The sequence below is a fragment of the Saccopteryx bilineata genome, chromosome 2, assembly GCF_036850765.1.
Source record: "Saccopteryx bilineata isolate mSacBil1 chromosome 2, mSacBil1_pri_phased_curated, whole genome shotgun sequence".
In the NCBI taxonomy this organism is placed as follows: domain Eukaryota; kingdom Metazoa; phylum Chordata; class Mammalia; order Chiroptera; family Emballonuridae; genus Saccopteryx; species Saccopteryx bilineata.
Window position 1 is genome coordinate 180991586 of NC_089491.1, and position 17584 is coordinate 181009169.

Sequence of the window (17584 nt, forward strand, 5' to 3'; positions counted from 1 at the left end):
GTCTTTTTATTGGTAAGTTTAATCCATTTACATTTAGTGTAATTATTGACACTTGTGGGTTCCCTACTGCCATTTTATAAATTGCTTTCTGTTAGTTTTGTATCTAGTTTGATTCTTCTCTTTTGTTTTTCTATCATTTGTGTTTGTTTGTTTGTGTTCCATACTTCTTTCCTCTGTTGCTACCTTTTTTAAGTCAAGTGTTTTTGTGGTGGTTTTTTTAAGGGTGGTTACCATTAAGTAATAAAAAGGGTACCTACCATATTCATTGTAGTACCCTATCTTATAAGTATTTCTGCACTTCAACATCCTTTGCTACTGTTAATCTCCATCCTCTCCCCCCTTTTTTTCCTTTGTTGTCACAGTTTAAGTTTGGTTTTATTGTGTTTTTGGTGGAGGTGTTACTTGTGGTGTTGTTTTCTTTTGTTCTTTGAATCTGGTTGGAAAACCCCCCTTAGTATTTCCGGGAGTGGGGGCTTTCTGTTGATAAATTCTCTCATCTTTTCTGTATTTGTGAATGTTTTTATATCTCCTTCATACTTGAAGGATAGCTTTGATGGGTATAGTATTCTTGGCTGAAAGTTCCTCTCTTTCAGGGCTTTAAATATTGGGGTCCACTCTCTTCTAGCTTGTAGAGTTTCTGCTGAGAAATCTGATGATAATCTAATAGGCCTTCCTTTATATGTTGTACTCTTCTTTTCCCTGGCTGCCTTGAGAATTTTTTCTTTGTCATTGGTTTGTGTCATCTTTATTATGATGTGCTTTGGAGTGGGTTTGTTGGGGTTAAGAAAACTTGGTGTTCTGTTTGCTTCTTGAATTTGAGGCTTTAGTTCCTTCCACAGGCTTGGGAAGTTTTCGTCTATTATTTGTTTGAGTATATTCTCCATTCCATTTTCTTTCTCTTCTCCCTCTGATATACCTATTATTCTTATGTTATTCTTTCTGATGGAGTCAGACAATTCCTGTAGGGCTTTCTCGTTTTGTATTATTTTTAAGTCTCTTTCTTCTTCTCTCTGCTGTGCCTCAAGTTGTTTGTCTTCTATTTCACTAATCCTATCTTCAATCTGGGCTGTTCTGTTAGCTAAGCTTGTTACCTCGTTTTTCAGCTCGTGAATTGAGTTTTTCATTTCTGTTTGATTTGTTTTTATAGTTTCAATTTCCTTGGTAATATATTCTTTGTGTTCATTGAGTTGTTTTCTTATCTCCCTATATTGCCTTTTTGTGTTTTCTTGTATATCTCTGAGTATTTTTAAGATTTCTATTTTAAATTCTCTGTCATTTAGCTCCAAGGCTTCCAATATGTTAAGTCTTTTCTCCATAGATTTTTCCACATCTATTTGTGTTACCTCTCTTTCTTTTGTATCCATAATATTCTATTTCCTCTTTCTTATTGGCATCTGAGGGTGGTCTTATTGATAGCACTAATTAGAATTAATAAGGAGTAAAAAGAAAAGAGAAAAAAAAAAGGGTAAAACACCCCACAAAAAAAAACAGTAATAATTTATTATTTCCCCCTTTTTTTCTCTCTTCTCTTTCCCTCCTCTCCCCTCCTCAGGGAAATATCGTGCCTATAATGGAGGGCCTGATTTGGGGTGAAGAGTTCAAGGGGCAAAAAAAAGGGAGAAGGGACCTACTAAATGCAAAAAAAAAAAAAAAAAAAAGGAAGAAAATCTTAGACAAGCATAAGATGATTTGCTTGTAAGTGATGGTCAACTAAGAGATATAATGAGAGGGATAAGAGGGAATCAGAAAAAAGGACCAAAAAAGAATAATAAAGAAGAAAAAATAAAAATAATAAGTAAAAATCTGTTGTATTAAGTAGAGCGAAGACTAAATACAATGGAGACCTTGGGTTGGGAGGACCCAAAATGCCACAAAAATGAACAAACAAGAGAAAAAAAAATAAAAACAAAAGCAAAAAAGAGAAATAAAGCCAAAAAAAAGCCTTGAGTCCCAAATTAACTAATTTGTTCGTGATTGAGGATTATATGGGAGGAAAGTAAAATGAGAAAAGAAAAAACGAATAGAAAGGAAAAAATAAGAAAAAGAGAAAAACGAAGGAAGAAATAAAATAGGAGGAGAAAAAAACAAAATAAAGCAAGACAAAAAAAAAACAAAAGAGGAGAGAGTGAGAGTTAAGTGTTTTGGAGTATAACCTTAAAGGAGGGTGAGGATGAAGAAGAAAAATAAAATGCAACACTCATGGGTAGTGTAGTTCAAGAAAGGGGAAGCATAAGATGGGCAGAGAATAGAAGGACCGAGGTGGAGGAAATAAAGGCAAAAAGATAGAAGAAACAAACAACAACAACAACAACAAACAAAAAAATTAGTGGATCAAGTTGTAAAGTCTGTGGTTTTTTCTTGATTTTGAGAGGTTAACTTCTTCCTTTTTCTTTTCTCTCCCTCTTCCTGGTCGGTGACTCTGTACCCCAGGCTCTGCCCCTGTGTCACTCTTAGGTAGGGATTTGCAGTTGATGGGATTCTATGGCAATGTCATATAATTGGCTTTAGTCTTGCTGGAAGTAAAGGCTTGTTGGCGTTTGCAGGGTCCAACGATGAGAGAGTTTGCTTTCCTGGATTCTCTCTCCTAGTCCCCCCTTTCTGAATTAGCAGCCTGGTGATCCAGCTATAAGGCTGCAACTGCTTCTGCCTGGGGAGTAAGAGGCTCAAAGAGCTGGGAAATCCCCACTCTATCCCCACTCAGTGCAAGGCTTTGGGAAAGGCTCTGAGAGTCAGGGCCTCCAGTGTAATCAGGCGGGGGTGGGAGTCAATTGTTGTCAAGGTGACTGCTCAGCGCCTATCATTTAGTTGGACCTCTCAACCCAGGCTTTCCACACTTTGTAGCCTGTTTTTGCAGGGAAGAAGAGGCACTAGTCTCTGCTTACGACTAGTGTAGTATAGAACTTATTATCTGCCAAGTCCTTCTTGTTAGCGTTTATCCCTGAATATGGAGGCTCTATCAATCAGAAGTTGCCCCCGCCCCTTTAGCGAGAGGCACTAAAACATATCACGCCTCTTGTCTTGGATCGCTGAACTGAGAGAGATCTTATCAATTAGAACCGAGGGTGCGCAGATTTTATGGGTTAAGCTAATTTCAGTGATTGGGTCGCAGCTGTGTTTCCGAAGGTATTTTAGGCTGCCTGCGCGCGCCCCTCCCCCAACGCTTGATTGTTAGCTTGAATGGCTGGGTGAGGTGCCCCGCCCACGGAGAGAATCTCCCAAGCCTCTCCCGCTCGCCCCGCCGCTGGCGGCTGGACCGCACCAGGCGCAGGATAATGGAGCCCCCTGGGTGTGCGGGCCAGTAGGGCGCCTTGGGCGCGTGGAATGCCCAAGGCACGCATGCGAATGGGGCGCTCCGGGCACCGGTGGCCGGCGACCCCCACTCGCAGTGTGCGGGCCACTGGGAACGTCAGCGGTGCTCAACCGGACTGGGCATGCGCGCTGCGGCTCGTGGCGGCCGCTCGCGGTGGCGGTTCGCGGGGGTTCAAGGCAGCTCGCGGGGTCTCGCGGCGGCTCGCGGTCGGCCTCGGCCGCTTGCGGCGGCTTGCGGTTCCCAAGTATATGGGCTGACTCACCGCAGGCGCACTCCCTGGCGGCTTGAATGAGCGTCGCTGCGGTAGCTTCCTCCACACCCTCGTCTCTCAGATTCAAGTGATAACAGTCCTTTTGCTTTCAGTTTGTGTGGAACTCCGGAATGCTCCGAGGATAAATTTTTCTGTTTCTAGTTGATAAATTTGTTGTGATTTAGGGGAGAGCTGTCGGACGCGCTTCTCACGGCGCCATTTTTGTGACGTCCGCCAATTTCATTATGATGTGCCTTGGAGTAGGTTTGTTGGGGTTAAGAAAACTCGGAGTTCTGTTTGCTTCATGAATTTGAGGCTTTAGTTCTTTCCACAGGCTTGGGAAGTTCTCATCTATTATTTGTTTATGTTCTCCATTCCATTTTCTCTCTCTTCTCCCTCTGATATACCTATTATTCTTATGTTATTCTTTTTGATGGAGTCAGATAATTCTTGTAGGGCTATCTCATTTTTTTAAATTTTTGAGTTTCTTTCTTTTTCTCTCTGTTGTGCCTCAAGTTGGTTGTCTTCTATTTCACTAATCCTCTCTTCTATCTGACCTGTTCTATTAGCTAAGCTCGTTACTTCGTTTTTCAGCTCGTGTATTTAGTTTTTCATCTCTGTTTGATTTCTTTTTATAGTTTCAATTTTTTTGGAAATATATTCTTTGTGTTCATTGAGTTGTTTTCTGAGCTCCCTAAATTGCCTTTCTGTGTTTTCTTGTATATCTAGGAGGATTTTTAGTATTTCTATCTTGAATTATCTGTCATTTAGCTCCAGGTTTCTAATATATTAAATTTTTTCTCCATAGATATTTCCTCATCTAGCTGTGTTACCTCTCTTTCTTTTGTATCCATGATATTTGATTTTGTCTTTTTAAATGGCATCTGAGGATGGTTTTGTTGATAGTATTAATGAGATTTAATAAAGAATAAAAAGTTAAAAAAATAAAAAATCGAAAAGAGCTGGTTTTTTTAAAAAAATTAATAATGAAATAAAGAAAAATAAAATAAAATAAAATTTAAAAAAAAGAAAATTATTCCCCCCTCCTTTTTTCTTCTCTTCTCCTCTCCTCTCCCCTCTTTCTAGAGAAAATCTTGTGGTGAACTGTGAATTATAACAAACAATGCCTGTAATGGAGGGCCTGAATTGGGGAAAAGTAATAAAGGGGGGGAAAAAGGTGGTATGGACCCACAAAAAGCAAGTAAGGAAAAAATTTAGGTCAAGAATAAAGTGATTTGCTTTTAAGTGTTGGTTGACTAGGAGTTATGATGAGAGGAATAAGAGAGAAAGAGAAAAATGGGGGGAAAAATTTAAAAAATTACTATTGTATTTAGTGGAACAAGAACTAGATAAAATGGAGATTCAGGGATGGGAGCACTGCTAGTGAGTTAAAAACGTGAAGTAAAAAACCCCCAAAATGCCACAAACATAAGTTTGAGTCCCAGATGAGATAATTTGTTTGTTATTGAGGTTTGAATGAGAGGAGATGTAAAGGAGAAAAGAAGAAACTAATATAGAGGGAGAAAACAAAGAGAGAGAAAAAAAGAGGGAACCCCTAAAAGAAAAAAGAAAAAAAAAGGAGAGAGAGAGAGAGTGTTAAGGGTTTTGGAGTGCAAACCTCATAGAGAGAAAGGAAGAGAAAAGAAAAGATAATGGGAGATGTAACACTTATGGGTAGTGTAGTTTAAGGAGATGAGTGAGTAAGACCGGCAGAGAGTTAATTGGCCAAATTGGAGGAGGGAAAAAAATATCAAGAATGAAGATAAGAGAAACAAATTAACAAATATAATAAAACGGGATAGGTTATAAAGTCTGCAGATTACTCTTGATTTTGAGATGTTATCTTCTTGCTTTTTCTTTTCTCTCTCTCTTCCTGGTCGGTGACTCTGTACCCCGGGTTCTGACACTTTGGCACACTCAGGTAGAGGTTTGCAGTTGATAAGTCTCTATGGCGATGTCATGTACTGTGCTTAAGTCTCATTGGCAGTCGAGGCTCATTAGCATTTATAGGCTCCGACAGTGAGAGAGTCGTGTTCCTGGAGCCTTTCTCCTAGTCTTTCCTTCCTCAATTAGTAGCCTGATAATCCAGCTATGGGGTTGTTGCTGCCTCTGCCTGGATAGTAAGAGGCTCAAAGAGCTGGCAACTCCCCACTCTATTTCCACTCAGCACAGGGCTCTTGGTAAGGCTCAATCAGTCAGAGCTGCTAGCATAATCAAGTGGAGTTTCCACCCACTCAAAGACCTCTGGCTCTGCCACTCTGTCCGATAACACAGGCAGGCGCCCAGTCCCAGGGTGCTTGGAGGAAACTCTCGCTCACTATCTGTGTGCGCAGACCAGGATATCCGGTCAGCCGTCTCACGCTCTGAGTGAAACCCCCAACCACATGGAACAGTTCCAGCGTTGGAATTGGACCTTGCTCCGTCCCCGTGCGCGACTTTTGCAAGGCGCTGGGGTGGCCCGAGATTCTGCTTTGGTGCACACAAAGGCCCCTGACTCTGCCCCTCTGTGCAATAACACGGGCGCGCACTGCCGACGCACTTAGAGGAATCTCTTGCTATCTGCGCTTGCAGATCAGGATATCAGGCTGGTCGCGTTTCCTTCTGAGTGAAACTCCCACCAGCACAGAAAAGTTCCACCGTTGGTTTTAGTTCTCGCTGCCTCCCGTGCGTGGCTTTCCCAGGGCGCTGGGGCTGCCCAGAGATTTTGCTTTTGGCCCACACAAAGGCGTCTGACTCTGCCTCTCTGTGGGGTAACACGGGCACCCACTTCCAGGGCTTTGGAAGAAACCTCTCGCCCACTATCTGTGCACGCCGACCAGGAGATTGGGTAAAATGGCTGCCCCACTTGTCTTTCTTTGCCTGGGTTTGGCGCGAGTGTTAGCTTGTATTGCCCGGGTTGCCACAGGAACAGTTTTTCCTCAGCATGGATCTCCATGCCACAGCCTGGTTCGGTCATTTGTGCCAGGGCCTGATCTATTCACCCCCTTTGCCCGCCTCAGCTTCTATATTCACAGTTACCAGAGAAAGCCGCCCTGTTTAGGTTAGTGAGGAAGGCGGAGCATTTCTTACTCTCTATTTCCTTCGGGGTTTGGTTATATATTTAGCCAACTTTACACTCAACCATACCTTCGGGTGTATTGCGAAACATCTGGAGGCTCCAAGGATAGGTTTTTCTGTTTCTGGTTGAAGATCTTGTTGAGTTTTGAGGGAGATTTATCAGTATCGCTTCCTACCCTGCCATTACTCTGACATCATCTCCTTTTGGGGTATTTTTACTTCACTTTTTAAACTCACTAGCAGTGCTCCCAACCCTGGCTCTCCATTTTATCTATTTCTTGTTCCACTAAATACAATAGTAATTTTTATATTTTCCCCCATTTTCCTGTTTTCCTCTTATTCCTCTCATCATATCTCTTAGTCAACCAACACTTAAAAGCAAATCATTTTATTCTTGACCAAAATTTTTTTGTTATTTGCATTTTGTGGGTACATACCCCCTTCTTTTGCCCCTTTATTACTTCTCCCCAACACAGGCCCTCCATAAAAGGCATTCTTTGTTCTATTTAGTACAATATAATTCACAGTTCACCACAAGATTTTCTCAAGAAAGAGGGGAAAGGAGAAGAAAAAAGAGAAGGGGGGTTATATTATTTTATCTTTTAAAATAAATTTTTTTTTAAAAAAACTCTTTTCTATTTTTTATTTTTATTTTTTAACTTTTTATTCTTTATTAAATCTCATTAATACTATCAACAAAACCACTCTGAGATGCCATTAAGGAAAAAAAATCGAATATCATGGATACAAAAGAAAGAGAGGTAACACAGATAGATGAGGAAAATGTATGGAGAAAAAATTTAATAGATTGGAAACCTTGAAATTAAATGAAAGAGAATTTAAAATACAAATTTTAAAAATACAAAGAGATATACAAGAAAACACAGAAAGGCAATTTAGGGAGCTCAGAAAACAACTCAATGAACACAAAGAATATATTTCCAAGAAAGTTGAAACTATAAAAACAAATCAAACAGAGATGAAAAACTCAATTCACGAGCTCAAAAACGAAGTAACAAGCTGAGTTAATAGAACAGGCCAGATAGAAGGTACGATTAATGAAATAGAAGACAAGCAACTTGAGGCAAAGAGAGAGAAGAAGAGACTCAAAAATTAAAAAAAAAATGAAATAGCCCTCCAGGAATTATCTGACTCCATCAAAAAGAATAACATAAGAATAATGGGTATATTAGAGGGAGAAGAGAGAGAAAATGGAATGGAGAACATACTCAAACAAATAATAGATGAGAATTTCCCAAGCCTGTGTAAAGAACTAAAGCCTTAAATTCAAGAAGCAAACAGAACTCTGAGTTTTCTTAACCCCAGCAAAACTACTACAAGGTATATCAAATGAAATTGGCACAAACCAACAGCAAAGAAAAAATTCTCAAGGCAGCCAGGGAAAAGAAGAATACAACAAATAAAGGAAAGCCCATTAGAGTATCATCAGAATTCTCAACAGAAACTCTACAAGCTAGAAGAGAGTCGACCCCAATATTTAAAGTCCTGAAAGAGAGGAACTTTCAGCCACAAATACTATACCCATCAAAGCTATCTTTCAAATACAAAGGAGAAATAAAAACATTCACAGATACAGAAAAGATGAGGGAATTTATCATCTGAAAACCCCCACTAAAGGATTACTAAAGGGGGTTCTCCAATCAGATACAAAGAACAAAAAAAAAAAAAAAACAGAGCCACAAGTAAAACCTCCAAGAAGAACACAATAAAACCAAATTTGAACTGTGACAACAACAAAAAGGGGGGGAGAAGATGGAGAGTAACAGTAGCAAAGGACAATGGAGTGCAAAAGTACTCACAAAATATTTCGCTATAATGAACAGGCTAGAAACCCTTTTCATTACTTAAAAGTAACCACCATTGAAAAATCCACCACAGAAGCACATGAGATAAAAAAGATAGCAACAGAGGAAAGATGTATGGAACACAACCAAATAAAAACAAAAGATAGAAAAACAAAAGAGAAAGATCAAACAAGACACAAAACTAACAGAAAGCAAGATATAAAATGGCAATAGGGAACTCACAAGTGTCAGTAATTACACTAAATGTAAACGGATTAACCTCACCAATAAAAAGGCACAGAGTAGCAGAATGGATTAAAAAAGAAAATCCAATTGTATGCTGCCTATAGGAAACTCATCTAAGTAACAAGGATAAAAACAAATTCAAAGTGAAAGGCTAGAAAACAATACTCCAAGCAGATAACATTTAAAAAACAGCAGGCGTATCAATACTCATATCTGATAATGCTGACTACAAGACAGCAAAAGTACTCAGAGACAAAAATGGCCATTTCATAATGGCTAAGGGGACACTGAATCAAGAAGACATAAAAATTCTTAATATATATGCACCAAACCAAGGAGCACCAAAATATATAAGACAACTACTTAATGACCTTAAAACAAAAATTGACAAAAATACAATCATACTTAGAGACCTCAATACACCACTGACAGCTCTGGATCGGTCATCCAAACAGAGAATCAACAAAGACATAGTGGCCTTAAACAAAACACTAGAGCACCTGGATATGATAGACATCTATAGGACATTTCATCCCAAAGTGACTGAGTATACATTTTTCTCCAGTGTACATGGATCATTCTCAAGAATTGACCATATGTTTGGCCACAGAAACAACATCAGCAAATTCAGAAAAATTGAAGTTGTACCAAACATATTTTCTGATCATAAAGCCTTGAAACTAGAATTCAACTGCAAAAAAGAGGAAAAATATCCCACAAAAATGTGGAAACTAAACAACATACTTTTAAAAAATGAATGGGTCAAAGAAGAAATAAGTGCAGAGATCAAAAGATATATATAGACTAATGAAAATGACAATACGACATATCAGAATCAATGGGATGCAGCAAAAGCAGTGATAAGAGGGAAGTTCATATCACTTCAGGCCTATATGAACAAACAAGAGAGAGCCCAAGTGAACCACTTAACTTCACACCTTAAGGAACTGGAAAAAGAAGAACAACAAGAACCCCAAAACCAGCCGAAGAAAGGAGATAATAAAAATGAGAGCAGAAATAAATGAAATAGAGAACAGAAAAACTATAGAAAAAATTAATAGAATAAGGAGCTGGTTCTTTGAAAAGATCAACAAAATTGACAAACCATTGGCAAGACTTACCAAGGAAAAAGGAGAAAGAACTCATATAAACAAAATCCAAAATGAAAGAGGAGAAATCACCACGGACATCGTAGATATACAAAGAATTATTGTAGAATACTATAAAAAACATAATGCCACTAAAGTCAACAACCTAGAAGAAATGGATAAATTCCTAGAACAATACAACCTTCCTAGACTGAGTCAAGAAGAAGCAGAAAGCCTAAACAGACCTATTAGTAGAGAAGAAATAGAAAAAACCATTAAAAACCTCCCCCAAAATAAAAGTCCAGGCACAGACGGCTATACCAGCAAATTTTTTCAAACATTCAAAGAAGATTTGGTTTCTATTCTACTGAAAGCCTTCCAAAAAATTGAAGAAGAAGTAATACTTCCAAAGACATTTTATGAGGCCAACATAACCCTCATACCAAAACCAGGCAAGGATGGCACAAAAAAAGAAAACTACAGACCAATATCACTAATGAATACAGATGCTAAAATACTAAACAAAATACTAGCAAATCGAATACAACAACATATTAAAAAAATAATACATCATGATCAAGTGGGATTCATCCCAGAATCTCAAGGATGTTTCAATATACCTAAAACGGTTAACGTAATACACCATATCAACAAAACAAAGAACAAAAACCACATGATCTTATCAATAGACGCAGAAAAGGCTTTTGATAAAATACAACACAATTTTATGTTTAAGACTCTCAACAAAATGCGTATAGAAGGAAAATATCTCAACATGATAAAGGCCATATATGATAAACCATCAGCTAACATCAAATTAAATGGCACTAAACTGAAGGCTTTTCCCTTTAAATCAGGAACAAGACAGGGTTGTCCACTCTCTCCACTCTTATTTAATGTGGTACTAGAGCTTCTAGCCAGTGCAATCAGACAAGACAAAGAAATAAAAAGCATCCATATCGGAAAAGAAGAAGTAAAGGTATCACTTTTTGTAGATGATATGATCCTATACATCGAAAACCCCAAAGAATCCACAAAAAGACTACTAGAAACAGGAAGCCAATACAGTAAGGTCACAGGATGCAAAATTAACATACAAAAGTCCATAGCCTTTCTATATGCCAATAATGAAACAATTGAGAACAAACTCAAAAGAATAATCCCTTTCACGATTGCAACAACAACAACAAAAAATACCTAGGAATAAACATAACAAAGAATGTAAAGGACTTATATACTGAAAACTATAAACCATTGTTAAGGGAAATCGAAAAAAATACAATGAGATGGAAGAATATTTCTTGTTCTTGTTTAGGAAGAATAAATATAATCAAGATGGCCATAATACCTAAAGCAATATACAAATTTAATGCAATTCCCATCAAAATTCCAATGACTTTTTTTTTTTTTTGTATTTTTTTGAAGCTGGAAATGGGGAGACATAGTCGGACAGACTCCCGCATGTGCCCAACCGGGATCCACCCGGCACGCCCACCAGAGCGCGATGCTCTGCCCACCAGGAGTTGATGATCTGCCCCTCCGGGGCATCGCTCTGTTGCAACCAGAGCCAATCTAGCGCCTGGGGCAGAGGCCAAGGAGCCATCCCCAGCGCCCGGGCCATCGTTGCTCCAATGGAGCCTCACTGTGGGAGGGGAAGAGAAGAGACAGAGAAGAAGGAGAGGGGAAGGGTTGGAGAAGCGGATGGTCACTTTCCTGTGTGCCCTGGCCGGGAATCGAACCCAGGTCTTCTGCATGCCAGGCCGACGCTCTACCACTGAGCCAACGGCCAGGGCCCCAATGACATTTTTTAAATAAATGGAGCAAAAAATCATCAGATTTATATGGAACTATAAAAAACCCCGAATAGCCAAAGCAATCCTAAAGAAAAATAATGAAGCTGAGGGCATTACAATTTCTGACTTCAAACTATATTATAGGGCCAGGACAATCAAAACAGCATGGTATTGGCAGAAAAATAGACACTCAGACCAATGGAACAGAATAGAAAGTCCAGAAATAAAACCACATATATATAGTCAAATAATTTTTGATAAAGGGGCCAACAACACACAATGGAGAAAAGAAAGCCTCTTCAACAAATGGTGCTGGGAAAACTGAAAAGCCACATGCAAAAGAATGAAACTGGACTACAGTTTGTCCCCCTGTACTAAAATTAACTCAAAATGGATCAAAGATCTAAACATAAGAGCTGAAACAATAAAGTACATAGAAGAAGACATAGGTACCAAACTTATGGACCTGTGTTTTAAAGAGCATTTTATGAATTTGACTCCACAGGCAAGAGAAGTGAAGGCAAAAATTAATGAATGGGACTACATCAGACTAACAAGTTTTTGCTCAGCAAGAGAAACTGATAACAAAATTAACAGACAGTCAACTAAATGGGAAATGATATTTTCAAACAACAGCTCAGATAAGGGCCTAATATCCAAAATATAAAAAGAACTCATAAACCTCAACAACAAGCAAACAAACAATCCAATAAAAAAATGGGAAAAAGGCCCTGGCCGGTTGGCTCAGCGGTAGAGCGTCAGCCTGGTGTGCGGGGTACCCGGGGTTGATTCCCGGCCAGGGCACATAGGAGAAGCGCCCGTTTGCTTCTCCACCCCCCCCCTCCTTCCTCTCTGTCTCTTTCTTTCCCTCCCGCAGCCAAGGCTCTATTGGAGCAAAGATGGCCCGGGCGCTGGGGATGGCTCCTTGGCCTCTGCCCCAGGCGCTAGAGTGGCTCTGGTCGCGGCAGAAGGGCAGAGCATCGCCCTCTGGTGGGAAGAGTGTCGCCCCTGGTGGGCGTGCCGGGTGGATCCAGGTTGGGCGCATGCAGGAGTCTGTCTGACTGTCTCTCCCCATTTCAAGCTTCAGAAAAAAATACAAAAAAAAAAAAAAAAGAAAAGAAAAAAAATGGGAAGAGGACATGAACAGACACTTCTCCCAGGAAGAAATACAAATGGCCAACAAGATATGAAAAGATGCTCATCTTCTTTAGTTATTAGAGAAATACAAATCAAAACTGCAATGAGATACCTCCTCACACCTGTTAGATTAGCGATTATTAACAAGACAGGTAATAGCAAATGTTGGAGAGGCTGTGAAGAAAAAGAAACCCTCATTCACTGTTAGTGTGAATGTAATGTAGTATAACCATTATGGAAGAAAGTATGTTGCTTCCTCAAAAAACTAAAAATAGAACTAACTTATGACCCAGCAATCCCTCTACTCGGTATATACCCCCAAAACTCAGAAACATTGATACGTAAAGACACGTGCAGCCCCATGTTCACTGCAGCATTGTTCACAGTGGCCAGGACATGGAAACAACCAAAAATCCCGTCAATAGATGCCTGGATAAAGAAAATGTGGCACATATACACTATGGAATACTACTCAGACATAAGAAATGATGACATTGGATCATTTACAGCAAAATGGTGGGATCTTGATAACATGATACGAAGTGAAATAAGTAAATCATAAACAACCAGGAACTGCATTATTCCATACGTAGGTGGGATATAAAAGCACGACTAAGAGACATTGATATGAGTGTGGTGGTTACGGAAGATGCAGGAGAGAGAGAGGGAAAGGGGGAGGAGAAGGGCACAAGGAAAACTAGATAGAAGGTGACAGAGGACAATCTGACTTTGGGTGATGGGTATGCAACATAATTGAATGACAAAATAACCTGGACATGTTTTCTTTGAATATATGTACCCTGATTTATTGATGTCACCCCATTAAAAAATAAAATTATAAAAAAATAATATTTTATGCTAGATAAGGATAGGTGAAGGTTAAATCAGTTTGTGCTTATAGAGAAGTCTTTAGAACTTCTATAAGCATTATATTTTTATATCTATTATATCTCTGTAGAAATGTATAGGCATGCAGAGATGGATTAAGGTTAGTTGAGGTCCTGGGCGCAGAAGAAAATATTGGGCCTTTAAAGAAAAGAGAGAGACAGGGAAAATAAAAATCTATATTAATCATATTTTTAGATAAATAAAAAATATTAGGTACTATTAATGTCAAAATTGCACATATAAAAGCAAACTTGGTATCATTAGAAGAAAATGTAAAGTCGGGGATTTGAAGGGCTCTTCAGTAGTCAGGGCCCAGGGCGTGTGACCGGTGTGCCCGCCATTATATCTGCCCCTGTATGCACCCATATATAGAACATATATATAAATATATATATATATACATATATATATTATATGCTGTTATAGTGGAATATTGCTTAAAGAAAAAAACAAAATGTTGCTACAAATGTATTTTTGTTTTCTGTATCTCAACTTCTCATGCTAGGAGTTCCATTTACAGCTTCGTGTGGTTTGAGGATAGGGATGAAGAAGGTCACAACAAAGTCGATGAAATGCTCGGTATTCATATCAAATAAGAATCCTCTAAAGGTGAATGTTTCATAAAGTTTCCAATAATGATTTTAGGTTTGGGTGATGTTAGTTGATAATAGAGAAAATAAAATAAAAGAAGAATTGCTAAGAGAATTACTTAAAGTCAAGAAGCTATTAAGGAAGTGGAGCCTATGCACGTCTCATGCCTCAGTATCCAGTGCAGCTACTAAGTTGTTAAACCTGCTGCTAAAATCAACTCAAAACATCCTGAAATCATAATATTTCTGGAACAACAACCGCTACTTGGACATATGTAAATTTTAGTTCCTTCCTTCCCCATTCTCATATGCATATTGGAAACATCCAATCCTTGTTAAACTAGCCAGCAATCCTTTTGCATGAAAGAATTACATTTTGTGGTTTTTGCTTTTATGAACCCTGCCTATCCTTGTTCTCTCGAGAAGCACAGTTTGGGTAGCTGTCTGAATCTGCCTCTCTCATAGACTGCAGTCCTATGCTCAATTAATGCTTTTTATTCTTTAGTATAACCTAAATCATTATTTTAATTACCATAATCATCCTATGAACTCTAATAACTAAGTCTCTACTCCAGTTATTTGCAGATGACTTCACTATGACCATTTCTATAAGACCTTTTGCACAAACAAATGCTGTTATAGTCATATATACCACAGAGTATATTGTGATAATGGATGTTCTGAAAGAATGTTTTAATACTCTGCCATAAAATAGGTTGAGCAGATACGTTAGAAACTTTTAACTTTGATTTGTTTTGTATTAATTGGTACCATTCTCAATATAATTGGTATATTTGAGAGAACCTAGTATCTGCCAAAAATAATCATTTTTGTCTTTACAATAAATATCAGCTCAAGGGAAAAAGATAACTGAACAATCAGGACAGGGTAAAGGCAGAGAAGTATTTTATTACAGGCCACTTGAAAGATCAGTTTGTGCTGCCCATAATAACAAGTTTAAATGAGCTTACCTGACTGCTATTAGCAGTTGCACTGTTACATTATGCATGACATTTGACTATTCATAGAAAATAAAATGCACTACATTCCATTAGTGGTTTCCTCTGAGTGTAAGTCTGTAAATTACTGGTGATGTTTAGGCTGATGTGTGTCTTTTTTTGCATATTTATGATGCTCCTCACATTCATTATTAATATAAAAATAATGTGAGTTACTAAAGATCAATACAATTTCTATCAATTTCAGATTCTGTTTGTGATTAGAACTCTTATGCAATTATGATAGTCTATTTATATGCTATGTTTGTGCATAATCACAAAAAACGTTTGTACTTTGTCTTACATCATAACTGGTATATCAAAAGTGTAAAAGATTACCTCAGAATAAGTTAAAGTATACACTATTATTTCTGATATCAGGAAATATGAAATCACAGTAATTGGCTATGCTTGTGATACAGAACCACTCATAAACACTTTCTAGGAAGAGCCACACATGCTTGTCCCCAAAAATAAAGATTTGTTTTTTTATGGTGAATATTTTCAAAAGAGAAATTTGTAAGATGCCTGTTGAAGCAGACTTTCTTGGACTCTTAGAAGGTTATCTTTCCATTTATTGTATCTGAGTATAAAAGGTTTTGTGACACATCCTTCTACACAAAAGTTTAAAATCCTGGGACGGTTAAGAACAAAATATTTCTTACATTGTCATTGTGCCCATCACAAATTAAATATGCAACATTTTAGTTCACAAATCTCAAGAATTTATAACCTTTTATAAAGAAAATAAATTATTGAATACTTTGATTCTAGCTTTGACAATGTAGAAATAATAAAACTATATATGCTAGATAAAAAATTTTTTAAAGCGAAAAAAGAAAAGAAAGTGTGTGTTGCGGGGAGGGAAGAATCCCAGGATACATGTTGTGAGGGTGCCAGAGAGCAGTCGGTGCTCAGGGCCAAGGTTCTGGAAGGACAAAATGTATTAAAGGGATCTGTATGTTTTTGGTAATTGTTTTTTCTCGTGGGATTTTGGCCATTAGAAAGCAGCAGAGTATTATCCTGAGGGTTTACCCATTTTATGAATTGAAACAGTCAATATTGTAAAAATATTGTTCTTTTAAAATTGATCTGTTGATTCAATGCTATTTAAATAAATTCCTAGAGGTTTTCTTTTTTTCCTTGATGAAACTGACAAAATAAACCTAAAAATTATATGTGGATGCTAAGTAACAATAATGGTGAGAATACTTTTGTAGGGGATAATAAAGTTGAAGGACTTGCACTGCCTGTTATGGAAGCATATTTCCAATTTACAATAATTAAAATAGTGTTGTTGAAATAACAATTAAGAGCAGAAGGATGAAAAAGAATAACATCATACCTACTCACGCAAACACAAATCTTTTTATATTGTCAGTTATAACAATAATAGCCACTCTGTTTATATTGGATTGACTGAGTATTCAGATGGGGAAAAAAAAAAACATAAACTTTGAACCCTATCTTACAACAAACATAAAAATTCAATTACAGTTGAATTGTAGGTTTAATGAAAAAAGAAAATAATTTTTTTAAGGAACAATAATAGAATGTTTTCTTGTTTCCTTAAAATAAACAAGATTATTTTTATGAGTCAAAACAATAAAACAACAAAAAGTTAATAATGAAGAAAATATTGATAAATTGGATTTTATTAAAATTCAGAACTTGAGTTTATAAAATGTCATAATTAAGAAAGTAAAAAATGCAAACCAGGGTGACGTCACGGAAATGGCGCCGTGAGAAGCGCATCCGACAGCTCTCCCCTAAATCACAACAAATTTATCAACTAGAAACAGAAAAATTTATCCTCGGAGCATTCCGGAGTTCCACACAAACTGAAAGCAAAAGGACTGTTATCACTTGAATCTGAGAGACGAGGGTGTGGAGGAAGATACCGCAGCAAGGCTCATTCAAGCCGCCAGGGAGTGCGCCTGCGGTGAGTCAGCCCATATACTTGGGAACCGCAAGCCGCCGCGGGCCCCCGCGAGCTGCCGCGAACCCCCGCGAACCCCCGCGAACCACCACCGCGAGCTGCCGCGAGCCCCCGTGAACCGCCACCGCGAGCGGCCGCCACGAGCCGCGGCGCGCACGCCCGGTCCGGTTGAGCACCGCTGACGTTCCCAGCGGCACGCACACTGCGAGTGGGGGTCGCCGGCCACTGGTGCCCGGAGCGCCTTATTCGCGCGCGTGCCTTGGGCATTCCACGCGCCCAGGGCGCCCTGCTGGCTCGCGCACCCAGGGGGCTCCATTATCCTGTGCCTGGTGCGGTCCAGCCGCCAGCGGTGGGGCGAGCGGGAGAGGCTTGAGAGATTCTCTCCGTGGGCGGGGCACCTCACCCAGCCATTCAAGCTAACAATCAAGCGTTGGGGGAGGGGCGCGCGCAGGCAGCCTAAAATACCTTCGGAAACACAATTGC